At 42.8% G+C, this 21004-nt stretch overlaps 1 protein-coding gene across 6 annotated transcripts in view; it reads right to left on the bottom strand.

Moving 5' to 3' along the window:
* Positions 1-21004, bottom strand: part of TSPAN4 (tetraspanin 4) — a 486061-nt gene that overhangs the window by 408737 nt on the left and 56320 nt on the right. The gene's annotated exons all lie outside the window — the stretch shown is intronic.

The raw sequence follows: 21004 nt of genomic DNA on the forward strand, positions 1-21004 counted from the left end.
GTCACATCTGCACCGAAAACATCCTACTGATTTCTGTGGGATTGAGAGTGCTCATCCCAATTAGGGTGAATGAGTTTAGTGCATGAACCTTTATCCCTCTTAAGTAACAACACTGCTCTCCAAATTTTTTTATAAAGTCCACTATGACTTACAAAGAATACCTATTATAATGTAGTCAACATATATGTCACACACATAACTTCCCCCCCCTTCCACCCGACAAAAAGAAAGCATTGCTTAGAGAGCATTGTCCAAAGACATACCTCTATACTGGGTTCACAGATTAAGTATGTCAGATTAAGTATGTTTTTAAAATATGGGACTTTAGATATCTACACTATTTTTGTCCCTCTGCCTTTACCTCCATCACATGGGCATCAATTTCTCTAAACAGATGGGATCAGCTCTGAATTTGATTATCTTCAGCCATGCCTAATTTACTTATACTATTTTAGTTCTTTAGATGTAGCCTTGCCTAACCACAATTCCACATGTGCAGAACCACTGCTGCAAGTATTTTGGAACAGGAACAAGTTAGAGACGCTAAATCCAGAAACGAAGCATAATGAACACTGTGAATCAGGTTTTAAAAAACATTTTGCTATTCAGTTACCACATCCCATTTGGTTGCGGAAGTCTCAATACTTTAGTCCCTGCACTGCTATAAAAATCATTTTCAAAAGCAGCGCATTGAATGTACTTTCCCTTTACAAAAAAAAATCCAAAAAAACAAAACAAAAACCCTCAAAATTATTAATCCAGAGCTGGCCAACTCCCATGCTGCCAGCTGTTCGGTTTTGGCAGCCATCTTGACACATTTCCCCATCCCTGAGAGCCCCTAATGGTGCTGACCTATTGAGTAATCTTTAATAAGCACCACATGCTCCTCAATTGTTTTGGAGACCTAACAGCTCAAAAGAAAAACATGAATGCAACTGTGCAGGAGCCCTAATGAAACATGATTTGGGTATTGTGTATTCAATTGTACCTTACAGTAAACAAGAACGAAACCACATTTAGAGGGAGGTAAAAGTATGAGGGAAAGTACAACGATTTCATACTTAAACAGGGTTATTACAAGTACTAGAAAAAGTAAAATGTGCAGGAACGCAGCTGCAACTTGCTTTTAGGATTTCTCCCATTTCTTCTAGAAGGAGTTATATAGGACTCCATGGACAACTTGTCTACTGATTTCAGTGCGTCCACTCTGAGCATCATTGAGTCAGAAACAATCCAAGATACTTTTCTGGATTCCCTATTTATTATCCATATTGCAGAAACACCTGAGTGTTTGGTCCAGACCAATTGTCTTGCAGCATTTAATTTTGCTTTTAACCCTCAGTGCCTGGGTATTTTCTATTCATATGAGTACCCTTCTCCTAGCATTAATCAATAAATTAATTAATAATAGCAGCAACATTGTAGGGCTTATGGGGGGATTTCCACCCCTCCTTTCTTTTCAAAATAGCACTGAAACAGCACCAGTGTGCCAAATAGTGGGAAGGTTGGGAGTGGAGGATCTAGTTTGAATTCCAGTTGGTTTTGAAGGACAGGCAAATAGTGGTCAGAATAGGTAACAGTGCTAGACCTATCCACATCAGACTAATCACACAAAAGATTATGCCGCCTTCAAGAAACCTGAGGCAAAGATATAGAAGAGGTAGCAGAAAGCAGTGCAAACTGCTCCACCTTTTCCCAATTATCATAGAATCATACACTTGTAGAGTTGGAGGGGCCCATGAGAATCATCCAGTCCAACCCCTGCAATGCAGAAATCTTTTGCCTGACATGGGGCTTGAACCCACAACCCTGAGATTAAAAGTTTCATGCTCTACCAACTGAGAAGGTGTTCCCTTGTCTGGAAGAAATACATCCAAGATACACTCTAGGAACATACAGGACAAAGCTCATTCTCCAAAGAGGAAGCACACTGGCAAAGTTCAGAGTGGCCAAAAGGTATGTACTGGTACCTGCTCTAGCCTGTGTCATCCCCAATTATACTGAAATGTCCTTCACACAACAGTATTCTTCTTGGAAGTATGTAGGATGCAGCAGATGTGAAGTCTGTCAGACTGAGCCACACATAATCGACACGCACTGGCAGATAACTGCCTAAGCCTAATTCTTCCACATGGCAGTGAATTCTGGCAGCACGAAAATATTCTGATGCCAACAGTGGTTTTGTAAAAACACAGTTGCAAGGGGTGGGCAGGCGGGTGGTGGTGGAAAAGGAGATTTCCCGAGTGAGCACAAGCTACAGTAAAGTAATTAGCCATCTTTAAGGTCAGGGATGACCTTACCAAAATACACACATGCACATACACTACAGAAATTGGTGTTGCATGACTATATGGGAGGAAATGACTATAGCTTTGCATATGATTTACTGTACAGCCGTACCTCGAGTTACAAACACCTCAGGTTACAAACAGGTTACAAACTCCACTAACTTGGAAGAATTACCTCAAGTTGAGAACTTTGCCCCAGGATGAGAACGGAAATTGTGTGCCAGCAGCGCAGCAGCAGCAAGAGGCCCCATTAGCGAAAGCACGCCTCTAGATAGGAACAGTTTCAGGTTAAGAATGGACCTCTGGAACAAATTAAGTTCGTAACTAGAGGTACCACTGTATTTCATTATTCTTATACCCTGTCCTTCCTCTCATAGGGATCACAGGGTGGCTTAAAACAAAAACACAATAACTGAACAAGAGTTAAAAACAGCAGCTGAGTCTATAGAATCAGAGTCTAGCTGATAGATCCTGACCCTACAAAAGCTACTGCTGGGCTCAACACAACAGTAACTCAGGTCATACAGTTTCTCCTTAGTTACAAGACCCTGTGCATAGCATGGATCTGCCTCAAGCAGAGGTGGACAATCTTCTTGGCAAGTGTGCCACACAGAATGCAGAATAACAGTGCCCCTTTAGCACTTGGAGCCCACCTGTGTCTTACTATGGATTTCTTCCAGGCTACTGAGCTGAAGAGCAGATAGGAGCGCAGTACAGAAGAGGCAGCAAGCAGCATAGGCCTGACCTTCTGTTATAACTAGCCTCCAAAAAAAGCTCCTGTGCCCTTCTCAAGGATCTGTTTTTCAAATTAGGGAAAGATTGTGCCATTCTTATTGCAAACACCACCAATGTGTCTGCTGTAAGAGAGATGCAATATCTAAACTGCTGCAGCTTTTGGCGAGCAGTCATCAAATAGAAGAAGCTGGTGGTAGTTAAGCACATTGGGCATCAGTACATAGGAACATAAGAAGAGATGGGTCAAGCTAGGCCAGCATCCTATTCTCGCAATGGCCAACCAGATGACTGCAAGCAGGACCTGCACAAAACAGCACTCTTCCCAGCTGCAATTCCTAGCAACTGGTATCCCGAAGCACACTGTCTCCAGCAGTGGAGGCAGAGGACAACCAAAACAATCAGTCAGGTCAGTCTCAGCATCACCATGCTCTGCACCATGGGACCAAAGACAAGACAAAAATCCAGGCGCAAGTATCTTCCTCCTATCATTATCTGATATGCATTCTGGACAAGCCAAGCATTTATTTTTACTGTTTGGTAAAAATATTTTACCGTTGGCAGAAATATTTAAATTTCATTCTGACAAGGACGATACAATACAGCAAGTGTCAGGAATGATATCACTAATGACCGGTACAAATTGCAATGGAAATTATTTCCCTTCAGATGCTTTCTCATTTGCAGGGTCTCAATAGACAGGCCTAACAACTATTTGCTTTATATGGCTATCAATCCTGTAAGTGAAACCCCCACTTTTTTTCTGACAAGACTCAAGGTAGCTAACAACAAGAAGTTTGGGTTTTTTTAAAAAAAAAAAATGTTATAAGAAAATACTGATAACAAAGAGGGGTCTGAAAGCAAAACTACCAGTAGGATACATTCTAGAGCCAATGAATTTAAATTTAATACTTGTTGCTCCTAATATTACCCTTTAGAAACAAAATCTGTTGAGTTTTTAGATGCATGCCATCAGGGTGTCTAAAAATAATGCATAAATTTGGGGCAAGGGGTGGAAAAGTCTCCTGTGCAACTGTCTGCTAGGGCTGGGCGATATATCAATATATCATCTAACACCGGCTTGAAGTTCACATTGTGATAACTGTTTCATAATATCTGAGCTGGCAATATATCGTGAATCACAATGTGTGTAAGAGCTAGGCGTTATCTGGTTTCCATCAACGCACTAACTCACCAGCTAAATACTGCAATGATATCGGCAGCTAAACCTCACCATATCACCAGCTAAAACTTCAGCATATCACCACTTTTTGTTGCCACCGCAAGGCTTCACAGGCTGCCACCACTACTGCTGCCCCTCCCTGTCACCGCCGTGAGGCCTTGGAGGCTGCCAGCGCTGCTGCCGTAATTTCACGCCGATGCTGCCACGACTCTGCAACTTTTCAGTCAGAACTTGCTGGAACTCAGTTCCAACCCCTCAGAGGTGGGCACCATTGCCGTTCTTAGAGAAGGAGGGGGGTGTTCGTGGTGAGTTCTGGCACCTCGTTTTCTACAAAATTGGCTCTGGCTTTACTGATTCACAACACAGTCCTATACATGCCTACACTCAAGTAAGTCCCACTGTGTTTCAAAAAGGCTTCCTCCCAGTTAAGAGGATACAGGATTGCAACCTCAATAATTCAAGGGCCATAAATGACTTTAAAATAACCTCTTGTGGTACAGAATTGCTTTTCTGCCACGTCTAACAGCCATGCAATTCAAGTGATAGCCCCTGGAACACAGGTTTCCTTGTTCCTAGGAAGAGATTCCAGCTTGGTCAGTGTTTACCACAGAGAAACTAGCACCTAGAAACTCCTGCTGATGGATTGGCCTCACATGCACTAACACTGAGTGGGTTCAGAATTTCTGAAGAGCACAAAATGTTGACATTCAAAAACATGTGTACTACAGGTCATTATGTAAATATGTTACAGAAAAAGAAACACCCACAATTTAAAAGCATTTTGTAAAAGTAGCTTTAGAAGTGTGTTTCATTAGTGTGCATACCAGTTTGGATGCTCGCTATTATACATCTTTTAAAAACCACACATACCTGAAAGATAATGGCTGAGAGTGGAGGTGACCATCTTCCAAACAAGGCTGGGCATGTCTCCTAAGAGGACTGAGAAAGGCTGAAATCACAGGTGTAGCTCCTCATTATAATGATGTTTTTGAGGAGGGCAGCATCTGCAGTATGCTTCTCGGCTTCTTAAAAGGAATATTATTGCTCAACTGGATCAAAGTTATGCTGTTACTGCAGGAAGGACTAAGGTCCCCTATTGCCAATGTTTTTGTTTGGTTTTTAATAAATGCTAATGTGGGCTTATTGTTGTTCTTCCTTATTCTAAAAGAAGGAGAAGGCAAAAATCCAGGAATGATCTTTTAGAGCTCTGGCTCTGCACACACCAATGGTAAAATGTCCATATATAGAAAGTAATTTATGCAGATATATGACATTTTCCCCTCTAAAAGAGCTGGGCAGCCTTAGGCTAAAACTAAAGTGATCTAAAACAACCACCCAGCCACTATATGCATTAGTGTTCCACACACATTTGCAAGAGAGACTGACACATTATACTTAAAACTTCCTGCAAAACCCACATTCTGGCTTATCTGCTGCCCAGGTCCTCAAGCCGCTTTTTGAAGAAAGCCTTTTTTCATTTTAGATGTCATTAAAACAGAGTGCTCAATTGGGTAATTACCCATCTTACTCTGAAAGGATGACCTTTAAAGAATGCCAAGTACACAATACTTCAAACCACTGCACATGCATCTTGAGCAAAACACTGTCCGGACTTTTTCTGGCATTTTATCTTACTTTGTTAACTTAAGATCTAGAGAGCAGCAAAAATGCTTCAATAGAAGGAGGTTGTCCAAAACAGAGTTGTACTTTATTTATTTATTTAGTGTGCTTGGTATGTGTTTCTTAAGTCTCCAGAGGGATCACCCAGAGTGTTTTGCATGCTTTAAAGACAGAGGGTTGTATCAATGAAGCATGTGCAACGAGATGACCCCTCCCTTTCCTCTCCCCATGCACCCCCCCAACCTGTTTTCCCAGACTTCTGGAGCAGATTTTGTTTTCCAACCTTTTGGAGCAAATTTTGGGGAGGTATGGGGTGGGCAGGGGGGAAAGAAAACAGAAGGCAACAGGGGTGCCAACTTGAATAAAATATTGGGGGGCAGGTAAGCTGCACCCATATAATCAACCACATGATGTGGCGCGCACACACCATTTGAATAGCAATGCCCATCAACTTGGGGAGGCAGCCCCCTCAAATATTTTATTGGGGGCAGGCAAAGGGAGCTCAGCCCCTAGGAGCTAGTTCCCATGGAGGGGAAGTTCCATTATGCAAGTGGAAGTACTTGCACCAACAGGACAAATTCCCTGGATACTTACCTACAACAAGCAAATAAATAAAACAATAGCAACGCAGAGTAGAAGGTTTATTCCATATTAAAAAGAGAGTTTAAATAACAACAAACAGATCTCTGATTGTCAGGAAGAGTGCCCACCACACCCCAATGGCTCTCATCCGACACACAGCCCTGCCTGATGAATGCAGCCCCACTACCCTCCTCTTTCCCCACTCTCTCGGGATACGGCTTATTCTCCAACCCTGTTTGCTTCAGGCAGCTCTGTTGGCCTTTTCCACCACAGACGCTGTGGGAAAACCTGTGGGCCTGTGCATTTTCAAATGTGTTCAGGGACACAGGGTTGCCCTGTAAAAGCTGTGTGTGTATTTGGCTGCTCATTGGTCTAAAACTAAATTTACCACTCAGGGCCAGCAACATCTGGAGGCCACCAGGTTGGTGAAGGGGGATCTACTGAAAGATGAGAGCAACAAGGTCACTATTTTTATTTAATTCATTTTTATCCCATCTATTTCCTCCCACCCCCCTCAATGGAACATAAGGCAGCAGACAGATTTTTCAAGTGGTCTCCCATGCTGGCACTGTTCAGAACTAGACCTGCTTAGCATTGGCATGATGGCTGTCCCATGTGTCCTCGGGCCACATTCCACCCACCACTAAGAATACTGCTGGCACCATATTGTTGGTTAAGGGAAGTAGTGATATATGCAAGCAAATATAGCTTATGTGCAGTTATTTTGACATTAGTTTTTACCACATTAAAATTAATTTTATTGTGCACCTCCACATCTTAAAGGAGTTGATAGTTTATAAATATTCTTATAAATAAAGTACATTGCAGGGGATTGCACTAGATGGCCCTTGGGCTACCTTCCAGCTACAATTCTATGATTCTAACTGAAGTAACAAGTGTTTATATCACCATGTACCACTGATGAAACTTGTACGAGGTTATGGAGCATTAAATCAGAGGATAAAATATACAGCAATTCTGGTGTATTGGTTCATATATCAGACAAGCAATGTATTATTATATATTGAAAACCACAGGGAGTGGAGAAACCCTGCATATCCCTGACACAATGTTTGCTCGGTGAACAGGCGATCTAGATCAGTTTTATCCCATCATCTCAATGAAATAAATATATGAAAGAAGCTGGACAAAGGCAAGGCATTCAAGGGTGGAAGAAAGAAGAATGACAGCTCTGCTGTGAAACATTAAGCTGATAATCGCAACATACTGTCAAGCAATATTTCGGAAACGGACACACTACACAGACAACATTACTGAAGTTGCACTCTCAGGATACAAGAGAGAAGTAGCCAGTCATGCAATTCTTTTGGAGGGAGGAAGCATTCCATTATACATAATTACCAAAACATGACAAAAGGCTGGCAATTGGAAATATTGCTTTGAACATTTCAGTGACAGTAATGATATGAAAAGCTGCGTGAGCACTGAAGATAATGGAGAAGCCAGTGTGTATACTGGATTTCCCACATGCATGAGGAGTCACTGAGATGAACCAAGCAGCAGGTTACATTAAACACATGGCTTGGCGATGCTTGCTTGTTTTTAGAACTGAAAATAGGAGCCACAGCAAGGCTCAACAGCAATTGTGCCTGGTAGCCAAGGCTAGTTCTATGCAGAGAAGACCCACTGATGGGCATGGCTAACTTGGTATCATTAATTTCAGTGGGTCTACTCTGAGTTTTACACAGTGACATTGTCACTGTGATCCCAAGGACTTCCCCCATCCCTGGCCCAAGGATGGTACTTGGCACAGGAGGGAAGCTTCCATTGGAGCCAAAGGCAGTTTCTCTTCCACCAAAAATAACTGCTTGCAGGGAAGGGAGATATTTTCATCAGCACTACAGCATGTGGGGAAGGGTTGATCCCTCTGATCAAAGGTGGTGGCCCCAGTCTTGACCCTCACCTCCACCACCATGGGACCTGCTATTTAAATTTTTAAAAACAATAATGAATCACCCCAGTCTCTCTCTGTTTGTGCATGGAGAGGTCTGCATTAGAAGATAGGATTTACAGAGGAAATTTATGTTCAAGGCTTTAGCCAAACGTATAATGTAATGTGATGCCTTATACAGAGTCAGACCATCAGTCCATCCGGCTCAGCATTGCCTACACTAACTGGCAGCAACTAGTGTATTACCCTGCCTAGATATGATGGGATTGAACCCGTAACCTACTACATGCAAAGCAGACTCTCCGCCACTGAGGTGTGGCCCTTCCCTAACCTGCCAGCAAGGAAACTTGCTTTGGCATGTGAAATATGTTGGGTGAATCAGAGCTCCTTCAGATGACCAATTCCCTTAGCACCCACCCTCATTAGCTTGCACAAAACTGGCACAGAAGTTAGATTGCATCCGGTCTTTACTGAGCATCCATTCTGATTTGTTTGCTGGGTGGTTATACACCTTCCCTCTCATCTTTTGTTCATTCTAAGCTTCCCAATGCATTTCTCCATCACTTCCTTAACTACAAAAAGTTACTTTTTTAAAAAAGTGAGTTTGCAACAGAACATTTTGATCTACTGTAATTGAACAAACCGGAAGTTCCCAAGATGCACTGAGGAAAGCTGGGTCCTGAGAGAAGTTCATAGAATAAAAAAGTTACCTGCCATCTGCCCCTGCCCCCTATTCCAATCCCATATTGTTCAGGGTGGACTCCTGCCCCTTCGGAGAGGATTTTTTGGAGAGTGTTCATCCAGTATACCTGAAGGAGCGTCTTCACCCCCAATTGTTCTGCCTGGACACGAAGGTCCAGCTCTGAGGGCCTCCCTGTGAGAAGTGAGGCTGCAGGGAACCAGACAGAGGGCCTTCTCAGTAGTGGCACCTGCCCTGTGGAATGCCCTCCCACCAGATGTCAAGGAGAAAAACAACTTCCAGACTTTTAGAAGACATCTGAAGGCAGCCCTGTTTAGGAAAACTTTTAATTTTCAGTACACTATTGTATTTTAATATTTTGTTGGAAGTCGCCCAGAGTGGCTGGGGAAACCCATCCAGATGTGCAGGGTATAAATGATATTATTATTATTATTATTATTATTATTATTATTATTATTATTAAACTGCAAGGTAAACAGCTGCTTCCATGGACTTAAAATCCAAGACACATTTGTTTTCTCATTTATGTTTCAAAGACATGAGCAGGAATTGCTAACAAGAGTACTAGACCTTAAGATTATGAACCAAGTCTAGTAACGAAGCTGTGCTTCAAAAATATTAGTCCTATCTCATTACAACAATCTGTGAGCTAGGTCAGGCTGAAGGCAAGGGAGTGGCCCAAAGTCATTCAATGAAATCAACAGCCGAGTGGGGATTTAAACCCTGGTCTCCCCAGGTCCCAGTTTAGCACTCTAACCACACCACACTGGCATAAGTAAAAGTTACTTCAAATAAAATAATTATCTATACAAATGGAGGAAAGGGTGCGGCAAGGAATAGGAGATTCTGTAGTGTTTTACGTTCCATTTCTCCAGTTCCTGTCATTTTATACAAGTTGATTATTGCAATAAACTCTGGCTCGCAGCAGAGATCTAAACACAGAGGTCCCTACAGCAAGAGAGCACAGATGAATGTTGTAAATTTGTGGGAGATGGGGGTGGGTGTTGGTGGAATAAAGTAACTCTCGCTTGCAGCCATGTTATTTAATCCTATTCCACTCTGTAACTGCTTGAAAACATGGTATCAGCTTGCAAAGGAATTTTCTTGATGGGGCGTATTAAGTGAATGTGTGAGCGCGGTGCAGCAAGAGTCTACATTATGTAAGCTTTTGACTGCTTGTTTCTCTCTAAAAGGATCCAGTTTGCAAAAGAATGATTTGCAGTTTCGTATGTTATTCTCTCCCCCCAAAAAAACAGCCCACTCCTATACTCTGAGGGCCAATTTGAAAACAAAACACTTCCTGCAATTACTCCCACACTGCTCCAGAAACGTGTAGAGCTCCTGCTCTGTACAGTTCAGACTGTGCGCATGGCTGCATACTATGTCATCTGATCCAATCAATGCAGCCATGCTTAAGAGCCACGCAGCCTACTCTAACCACATGGGGTGGAAAATTTAAACGTTATCAAAGTACTGTGGGAGCAGCCCAGAGACACAGTGGCAACCATATCGCTGGCAGAGGATGATTTAGGGGAGCAGGACCAGTTCACACGCACTGGGTGTTGAGCTGAGAGGGCTCCGTACGGGGCACTGCAACAGTGATGAACAACTGAATGCGAGAGGCAGGGGGGCACTGAATTCTGGTGTCGCATGGGGTGCAGCTGAAATTTTAAAGCCCAAACTCTGCCACTGCGACTGGTAAGGATTGCATCCAACATGGAGCTCTACTACTACTATACTGGATCAGGCCTGAATATTCAGAGCTTGCACCCCAACTCCATGGTCAGCACATCAGTGCTTATCTCTATGATGTGGCATGTAAACGCCATGTACAATACATCACAGTCCCCTTCGTGCTACCAGAAGGCACACACCATCAGCCTTGGAGAGTTGAATGCCACTGTGCCCCTATAGGTAAAGGGTAAAGGGACCCCTGACCATTATGTCCAGTCGTGGCTGACTTTGGGGTTGCAGCGCTTATCTTGCTTTATTGGCCGAGGGAGCCGGCATACAGCTTCCGGGTCACGTGGCCAGCATGACTAAGCCGCTTTTGGTGAACCAGAGCAGTACACGGAAACGCTGTTTACCTTCCCACTGGAGCAGTACCTATTTATCTACTTGCACTTGACGTGCTTTCGAACTGCTAGGCTAGCAGGAGCAGGGACTGAGCAACGGGAGCTCACCCTGTCACGGGGATTCAAACCGCCAACCTTCTGATCGGCAAGTCCTAGGCTCTGTGGTTTAACCCACAGCGCCACCCGCGTTTTAAATAGCATTCGAAACATGACACCATTCTCTATTGCTGCCAGCTTGAGCAATAAGAAGTGGGATACTGTTCTGGGGATTGTTGCCTCTCATAGAGAGTAAAGGGAGTCTGTTTCTGCACCATCAGCAGTCATGGTCATTCCAGCCAGGCCCTCCAATTTCAGTGTCACAGGAACACAGGAAGCTGCCTTATGTTGCACAGGAAGTCACACCATTTGTCCCTGTAGCCCAGTATTGCTGTCACGGACTGCAGTGGCTCTTCAGGGTTTCACACAGAGGCATTTTCCCAGCTTTACCTGGAGATGCCAAGGGCTGAACCTGGGGTGTTTTGCATGTAAAGCACGGGCTCTGCCACTGAGCTACTGCCCTTAGTAATGGCTTAGAACTCCAGGTCACTCTGTATACACACAAAGTTCATTCTCCTGATGTGAACAAAGGATTAACATTCTACAGGCAACATCCCGTCTGGAAGAGTGGAATATTCAAGTGGCAGCTTGCTGAAAGCACACCGTACTCTCATCTAGCCAGGCAACACTCCTAAATACAGCAGAGAGGGATAGGGAGAGCCATGGGAACAAAGTCAATAGGATGGCGAGAAAAAAGGAAAGAAAGAATCCAAAAAGGTATTACTGTTATCATTGCTACATGGGCTCAAGGTGGGTGATATAAAAGTAAACACACAGTTCAATATAAAGCCATACCTGTACTATTAAAAGACCATAACACCCATCAAATGGTTCATAAAAAATCAATTCAATGTCAACGAGCCGGGTAAGCGAAAACGATTTGCAGCATTTCCTAAGATGTCAGTATACTTGGGCTCTAGTAGAGAACCTTCAGCAAAGAACTGCACAGTATTGAAGCCACTACAGAGAAACCTTTGCCACATATTTTCCCTACATCAAGATGGAAACTGAAGGAAAACAGGGTCCCAGCATGCTGCGGAGATCAGGAAGGTTTAGAGTGAGGTCTGCCTCAATCCTGTTTATGATCAGGGGATGAACGGAATTGCTGTGATCATACTAGATTGGCTCCAGATAAATGAACACCGCTATGGATGTGTTAAAGACATTATGTAAAGACAGTAGCAGGTGCTGCAGGAGGCTACCTGCATCAGTCACCATGGTTGAATTGTGGCTATGACCCACAGCTCAAGCCAAAGAGTAGTCACAGAAGCTGCCTGTGGATCTTGTTCCGCTGTTTTTCAAGGTCGCTGCTCTGCCCCAGTGCCCACAAGCATCCCCATGAAGTTGTCCAGCAACTTCAGTTAAATGACTGCTGCCTCCTAGCAACCCCAAGACCAAACTGCCTAAAAAAGCCTTCTGGCTAGGTTGGAAGTTTGGACTGGGAAGAGCTTCAACCCACTGGCAATATTACAGCAGAGAAAGAGCCAGTTTAGCACTTCCTCAGTCCCTATTTCTTGTCGTCATGACAACCAGAGGTTCCTTCCAAGGAGTAATAGACAAAGACAGAGTGATAAGCAGACTCAGCAATGAATTGCACTAGCTAAAGAGAAGAAGAAGTCAACCTATTGTTTCCAGGCCACTTTATAATAACTATTCTGGTGAACAGAGAGCTTTCAAAGACAAAAGGCAATGCAACAGACTTGACCACACGATAAGCTGGTCAACATATTATGAGTTTGGCAACTCAAAACATGCCCTGTCAGTCTAGTCTTCATAAACACTAAGCTAGAGACAGGCGTCAGACTTAGGTGTGACTTCCTTCTTGGCCAAGAACAATAGGAGGAGGCAGCAGGCCCTTTCCCCCCAAAAATGATTGGACAGAATACTACCTGACATTTTGCTTTGTATCCCTTATTTCAATAGGCTAAAGAAACAGGAAACTGGGGATATGGGGCAGATAATGGTAGGTGGGTAGCATAGCTAGTATCATGATTTTTGAACTCCCCCCCCCCGCTACCCTGGGACAAATATAAATGAGAAGGAAACACAAGCTGCCCCCATTCAGGTTGCAGTGGGGCTACGCGTTCACAGCCTGAAGACACAGCCCTTCTGCTTTCCTCAGCTCAGCAGATAAGCCCCCAAGAGCATTCCCATCTCCTCCACATCTTAAGACAGCACAGCCAGCTTTTGGCTTCAGATGGCCTCAGCTCACTACTGAGACCAGGGGTCAGCAACCTTTTTCAGCCGTGGACCGGTCCACCGTCCCTCAGACCATGTGGTGGGCTGGACTATATTTGGGGGGGGGGGAGGAATGAACGAATTCCTATGCCCCACAAATAACCCAGAGATGCATTTTAAATAAAAGCACACATTCTGCTGATGTAAAAACACCAGGCAGGCCCCACAAATAACCCAGAGATGCATTTTAAATAAAAGGACACATTCTACTCATGTAAAAACATGCTGATTCCCAGACTGTCCGCGGGCCAGACTGAAAAGTGGATTGGGCTGCATCTGGCCCACGGCCCTTAGGTTGCCTACCCCTGACTGAGACTATATCTGCCCATAGCTAACCAGCAGAGCCTACTGGGAGCTGTCCATAGTTCTGACTCTGCCTTTGGTTTACCTTTGCCTAACTCAACCTGCCCAGAAAAAGCTCTGTTGGACAGCTTCCAGTTTGCCTGTGAGCCCTCTAAGCCCAGCAGGATAGCTAGAAACAGTGAAAAACCTAGCCATTCAGGGTAGGTGACCATGCTAGGGAACAGAGACACATTCATATACCCTGGACTCACTATTTAAAGCTTTAGCAGTCAAACACAACAGATGGGTTGCATGCTACAATATCCTTTTAAATACAGCGCAACCAGAATTGTATATCATATCAGAACATATCATAGGTTTATAGAAAGGCATTAGGACCCTTGCCAGTTTGATATATGTTGGGGGTCAGGGAGTGAAGTGCCCTCCCTCTCTCACAGTCCCAATTTTCCCCACAGCTCAATACTTATTTCACTTCATCTCTTTTATGGGATGGAAACAGGATATTAGAAATGCTTGTCACTTATCTGACTTATTTCTTATGCAGGCTTAAAAAAAAAAAAGTTTCATGAGTGTTATTAATCAAACTGAAGGAGGCCTGAAAACAAAACACACATTAGTAACAGATTCCCCTGAGGACAACACAGCCAATAGTTGACTACAGCTGTGGCACAATACACTATCCACAAGAGAAGTGAAATAAGCTTTCCAACAATTGGTAGGCATAACAAGTGGAAAGGCCCAGACATCTATTGACCAAAACCTTCATCAAATGTCAGCAGAAGGATCCAGCTTTTTCTCAGGCAGTTGGAAAAATACATCAGAGAGAAGCAATTTCTTTGCTAAAAACCCAAGTTCTTCACACTGCTAGGGGTAGCCATATTTTCCCTTGCAACAAAAATGACTTGTGACACCTTAAAGGAGCAACATATTATGACATAAGCTTTCATGGACCAGAGTCCACTTCATCAAATGCGTGAACTGTCATGCTGAGTTGTAGGCAAAATGTGTCCCTTTTTTAATGTTTAGAAAATTAATTAAAAGTCCTTCCCAACAACTCCCAAACTACAGATTCAGTCTTGCCATAACATCCCAATGACCATCAATATAGATTTTCCCAGGACAGTAAATATAACCTTATCCTCCATACAAATGCATCTTCTACTCAGAGTCAAAGCCTCTGAAAAACACGGATAAACTTTTTTTATTTCAGCTATTAGCAAGTTGATATCCGAGCTATATTGCCTACCTTCTTATCACACCCATAAACCACAACAGCTCTAAACTCACAAATTCATTTACCACTAGACTTCTGCACAATCAATGTATAACAATATAAAAACCACAACTATGGTTACAACCAAGACTAATTCTATTGTTTGGTATTTGTTAGGATGGATGTGTATGCAGTTTTAATGAGTGGACTACTAAAATCCATTAGTTTGTCCAGCTAAGTTGTTTATAAAGGAGGTTTGAAGTGAATTGCCTTGTCATCCTCCTGTGAAGTTTCATATATCAATTCCTAAGTATAAATTTGCTTTTTTATGCATAAGACACTACTGTTAACATTTTATTATTATTATTATTTAGCCCATTGGTGTTATATTTAGAGCATTTGTATCCCACTCTTCAACCAAAAAGGCTTCCAGAGTGGCTTCTATATGATGAACTAGAACAAGAAAGTCTTTGCCCAGAGACCTATAATCTAAGGCAATACACGAAAAAGGAAAGGGACAGGGAGGAAAGAGGGGGAAAACCACACCCAGTTCTTAAGAGTTAAATCCCAGCACTTCTGATGGCCACTTAGAAAGAAAGCAACATGCATAACAGCCTTGCTAAAAGATGAGAAGGTACAAGGGATAGTACACTGGTACCTCAGGTTACAGACCCTTCAGGTTACAGACTCCACTAACCCAGAAATAGTACCTTGGGTTAAGAACTTTGCTTCAGGATGAGAACAGAAATTGTGCTCTGGTGGCGCAGCGGCAGCAGGAGGTCCCATTAGCTAAAGTGGTGCTTCAGGTTAAGAACAGTTTCAGGTTAAGAATGGACCTCCGGAACGAATTAAGTACTTAACCCAAGGTACCACTGTATATGGGAGGAGAGACTCCTTCAGATAACCAAAACCAAGATCAACAACTGCACCTTGAATTGAGCTCAGAAACAAATTGTTAACTCGTTCAGTTGCTTTGGGATAGGTGTTACATGAGCCAGGCGCTACAATCAGTCCCAGATAGGATTTTGCCTGCTGCATTCTCGGCTAACAGTAGTTTCCAAACAGTCTTGGAAGGTTGCCCTACATTTCATACAATGCAGGAATCCAAATAAACATTAAGCATGGTGTGTGTAACATTGGGGAGATCTCAGTTTCTGAAGAAAGGGTCCTCTGGCATATAAAATGGACCTGGATAAAGGCACCCCTTGTGCATCCTGAAATTCAAGCAGCAACCACAGATCAATGGGCATCATAGGCTGCAAACTACATTCTTTAAGCTTTGAAGAATCTAGTTTGCAGCCTGGAATGCCTATTGATCCATGGTTGAATATCAGGTTTCATCAGTGGCAAAGTGTGCCTTTTTCAGCTTAAAGTTTAAGTGGGGGGGGGGTCTCATCTTGTCAAGATCAGGCTGAACATCAATTCCCAGAAGAAAATTTATTGTAGTCCCAGCATTTTTAAGGTACAATACAGTGGTCTAATCAAAGGGTTAATAGGGCAAGGATCCCCATTTTTTTCCACCCAAGGAAATCTGCCAACAGACTGTTGTTGTTTTATACTACAGCATCCTCAATGTGTGTGTTACTTCACAAAGTACAAGCAGATAACGTCTTGCCACAAGAAACTTGCAATCTCAAATTTAATGCATGGAAGGAGAGAAAACTTGTGACAGATCAAGAATATACATTCGCTTTTATTACACGTACATAAGACTAGGTTACAGTAGAATATAGGGACTTGGGTGGCTGTGCCAAAACTGCCATGAAAATTATGGGTTTGAAAAAACAACAACAGGTTTCATCATCACAGAGGTATCCTGGAAATGTTATCTCTGCTTGACATCTGCTGTCCAATACCCCACCGCTCTCATCAACATTAATCTGGATTGTTTCAAAGACTGATGCCTGGAGATAGAGATAGAGATAGAGATAGAGATAGAGATAGAGATAGAGATAGAGAGATATAGATATATAATTAAGACAATTTCCTCATCAGCACATGACCTTTAGTGAAATGTATCATTTTTCACACAATCATAGTTTTAAAGAAAAACACAGTTTAGTGTTTCAGGGGTTTTTCTCATGTCCACCTCAGAAAACCCTGAACTCCAATCCCACATTCTCAAAATGCAAATTGAGGAGCAACTATTACACAAGACATCTGTGATCAGGTCAGGTCTCTGTTTCATTAAAACATAGCACTCACTTAAAGTTCTTTACGGCATTCTGTGCAGGTACACACACCAGTCTGCCCTGGGGAAGCTGTCAGGAGAGCACAGCCAGCGCCCTCCCCCTGACTTCCTGTCCCAGCACTTTCTAGGTCTTGTGCCCCTCCACTAAGTTCTGTTACTCACAATGCAGTCTCCCAACTTAAAAAATAAAATAAAATCCTGAAATACAGCTGAGGGGAGATGATGCTAATTTGTTCAGCACAATAGCAGAGTGTGTGTACTTAAACCCTTTCCCTTGGGCAATCTTTCCAGTCACACAATTGCATGCACACACACACACGGGCACATGGGCCAGGGGAGAGGAGGTTCATATATATGTAATTGTCCTCTGTTGGGCAAACAGCAGGTTGTGTTTCCACACACTATTTTATTTATTTATGTAAGTTATATACTGCTTACGATAAAAAAGAATTTCTAAACAGTTTAAATAGCTTGCATAAAAAATAGGAGGAAATCAGTATCAAATCTATATAAACAAACATTCAAATAAGATATTTTTTAAGAGCTAACTAGAAACAGTAAAACTATATTACCATACAAATAAAACTGAGCAGTACACAAAAGCGGGTAGGGGAGAGGAAGACTTTAATTTAACAGAAATTCAGTTGTGCATTGTTTGGCCCAAAGAAGTTAAGGATGCCAAGAAGAATGCCTCTGCTTATTCCAGTTAACTGGAGAGCGAATTGGTCTCCAACATTCTAGAACATTAGCATGATCGGCTTGGAGGCTGATTAATCAGCTGGGATTTAAATTGCAGTTCTGAATATCAAATCATTCTCCAGGAAGATGGGGGGAAACTGCTACTGCAATTAGGCTTGCCATCTGGCCATCTCCATCCATTTGGATGGGACATGGTAATTCACATGTTTTGGAGCGTCAAAACCAACATAAAGGGGAAACGGGGGTGAATTGATGCTCCCTGAAAACCATGTTTGTTCTTATGCAGGTTTGAGGGTTCTCTTTCCATCTTGGGATGTGGATAAGTTTTTTTCTACATCATATAAGTAGATTATAATTTCATCAGATAACCCAGTGCCAGCACCAGTTTCACCCTTGTAGTGCAGGAAAAGCACACAGAGCCCAAAGAGGAAGCAGAAAGAACATCCTCCTTTAGCTCTATGTACTTTTCCTGGGAGAAAAAGATAATCACCCCCACCACCTCATTATGGAAGGGGACAGGGTGTGGGGGGGGATCTTTAAGGCTTTGTGGGTGTTAGGACAAGTTATTGAGGGCACCACATTGATGACCCCTGCTGTAATTTGTCTATGTTCACATCAGCTCAGAAATCATGCAGCAGCTCTTGGCTCAGAAGGATTCACAATGACAGAAAGCAAGGATCTTTCTCTAGAAAACTGCCCAAGGCCAGCCTGAATGTCTGCTAAGTTCCAAGATAAGAGCAAGCAGACCATTTCTTTTGCATTTCTGCTGGGTAAGTCAGAAGCCACCTGATGCCATTTTTCCATCTTTCCAATAACTTTTGTCCTAAACAAACAAATCAGCTTTCTCAGAGACTTTATTTGGAAACAGTTTACACCTGAAATTGCCTTGTTTGATTAGAGATCATGAAGATTTTCACCTACCACCTTCTGTTTGAACAATAAGACAGACATCCCTATAAACAACATCCTTGCCTGTTCATTCTCCTAGAGACTAAGATTAGATGCCAATTTAGATAAGAACATCAGAAGACTGACACTGTAATTTTGGCCTGCTGAGATATTTTACTACTTCTAAGGGATTACCTACTCTGCACTTCTCAATTCGGTTTTTAAAAGATAACTTAACGCCTTTGCCCTTTTTAAGTTCCTTGGCCTGTGTGCCATCTTGCACTTACTTGTCTGTTTCACAATGGAATAAGTTATCAGTCTCAGAAAGCCAGGCCCCAACAAGCTCATTCACAAAGGTGACCTCCACCAACAGAAAAAAAAGTTTAAAAATGTAGCTGTGGAAAGAACAGTTGCTTCCTTCAGCCGACATATTTCAGAAGGAAAGCTTGTGTGATGCTAAATTCCAATATTGTGCATATACAAAGGCTGATATATCCATTTCTTGCACTAGTACTGAAGAACTGGTTATTTAATACCAACAGTCCAATTATTGTCTCCCATTTCCAGGAATGACTTTCCCCCCTTTTTTTCTATCAGTATGCTGCTTTCCTTACTTAACCTTTAGCAAATATTTTGAGGACGACTTTAAAACCAATGTACAGTGGTACCTCAGGTTACAGACGCTTCAGGTTACAGACTCCGATAACCCAGAAATAGTACCTCGGGTTAAGAACTTTGCTTCAGGTTGAGATCAGAAATCGTGCAGTGGTGCGGCGGCGGCAGCAGGAGGTCCCATTAGCTAAAGTGGTGCTTCAGGTTAAGAACAGTTTCAGAACAGACCTCCAGAACAAATTAAGTTCTTAACCCAAGGTGCCACTGTATAGTTTGCACGAAGAACTGCCATTCTTGAGGCTTCATGGCTCTCCCCCACACTTGTAAGGGGGCTGGGTTGCATCTTGATTCTTGCCCATCGTCTTCTGTTACACACTGAACTTGGGGAAGCTCATTTTCTGCTATTAGGTTTATCAATCTCTTATAGGGCATTCTTAAGCTACTTTCTAATATGTATTTCTGCAAAGGAACCAAAGCTCTTCCTTACTTTTAAATCATGTGATCAGACACAGGATGTGGCTATAGAGTATCACAGAATTGTGGACTTGGAAGGGACCACAAAATTCATCTCATCCAACTTCCTGCAATCAGTGCTCTTTTTTATTATTTAGGAAAAATGGTGCTGGTACTCACCATGAAGTTGTGAGTAAGTGCCACTCTTTTAACATTTGGGACAGCGCACCCTTGAGAACCCCCAGAAAAAGCACTACTGTACCTGCAATTCAGGAATCTTTTGCCCAACATTGGGCTCAAACCCACAACCCTAAGATTAAGACTCTCATGCGCTACCAACTGAGCTACATCAAGAAAAATCAAGCCATAAAAGGCCAGAGCAGCAATTTATTTCTATCCCTGCCCTCTATAAAAACTGTCAATCCAGAGGGTAAATGTTGCTGATTATTTGGAGAGCTGCAGCTATTTTTATTATTATTTCTGGACTTATGTTCAGGCCACTGCACATTTGCAGAATACAGCAGTCTTAAATTTCCATCTCCCCCACCCAAAAAAAAAGCATTACAGGTTACCAGTGGGCAGCAAAGCACACAGGCATTGATCAAAACACCACAGAAAGGAATCCTATCACAATCACACAATGAAGGATGCAAGACCAAAGTTTTTGAATTTTGCCCCCAGGTACTATAAAAGCTCTGGATTGTATCCAATTGTGTCAGTAGGCTCATGGAAAGCTCTTTGATCCAGCAAAGGTTTCCATGAGCAGAAAGGGGAGGGAGAAGAAGCCATTTTTTTGCTGAGTCTCTCTTCTCTCTGCAGCCCCAAAATCTGCTTTACAGAACAGCAGGCTGCAATGATATGGAAAGTGGCACAGCGGGGCTGTGGGAGAAAAGAGAAATTGGCAAATATCACTTCCCTTCCCCTTCCATTCACAGAAATATCTGCTGAAGCAAAGAGCCTTGCACAAGCAGAGGGACACAAATGGATGCAACCTCGTATCTGGTTGCATGTGCCAACGTTTTAATAATTAAAAGTGCCCAATTAACATCTGGACTGCAGGTATACAATTTGACTTAAATGACCAGTTTGGCTCACAAACTCCATTTGAGCAAAGTCATGTACAGTCTCGGCAGGAATCCAGCTTCCACATAGGAATCAGAACAGCTGATGTCAACTCATGATGGCAGTCATGACATTGGGGACAAGAGCAAGCCTTTCC

This window comes from Podarcis vaucheri (assembly GCF_965113315.1).
Source record: "Podarcis vaucheri genome assembly, chromosome: 1".
Classification (NCBI taxonomy): Eukaryota; Metazoa; Chordata; class Lepidosauria; order Squamata; family Lacertidae; genus Podarcis; species Podarcis vaucheri.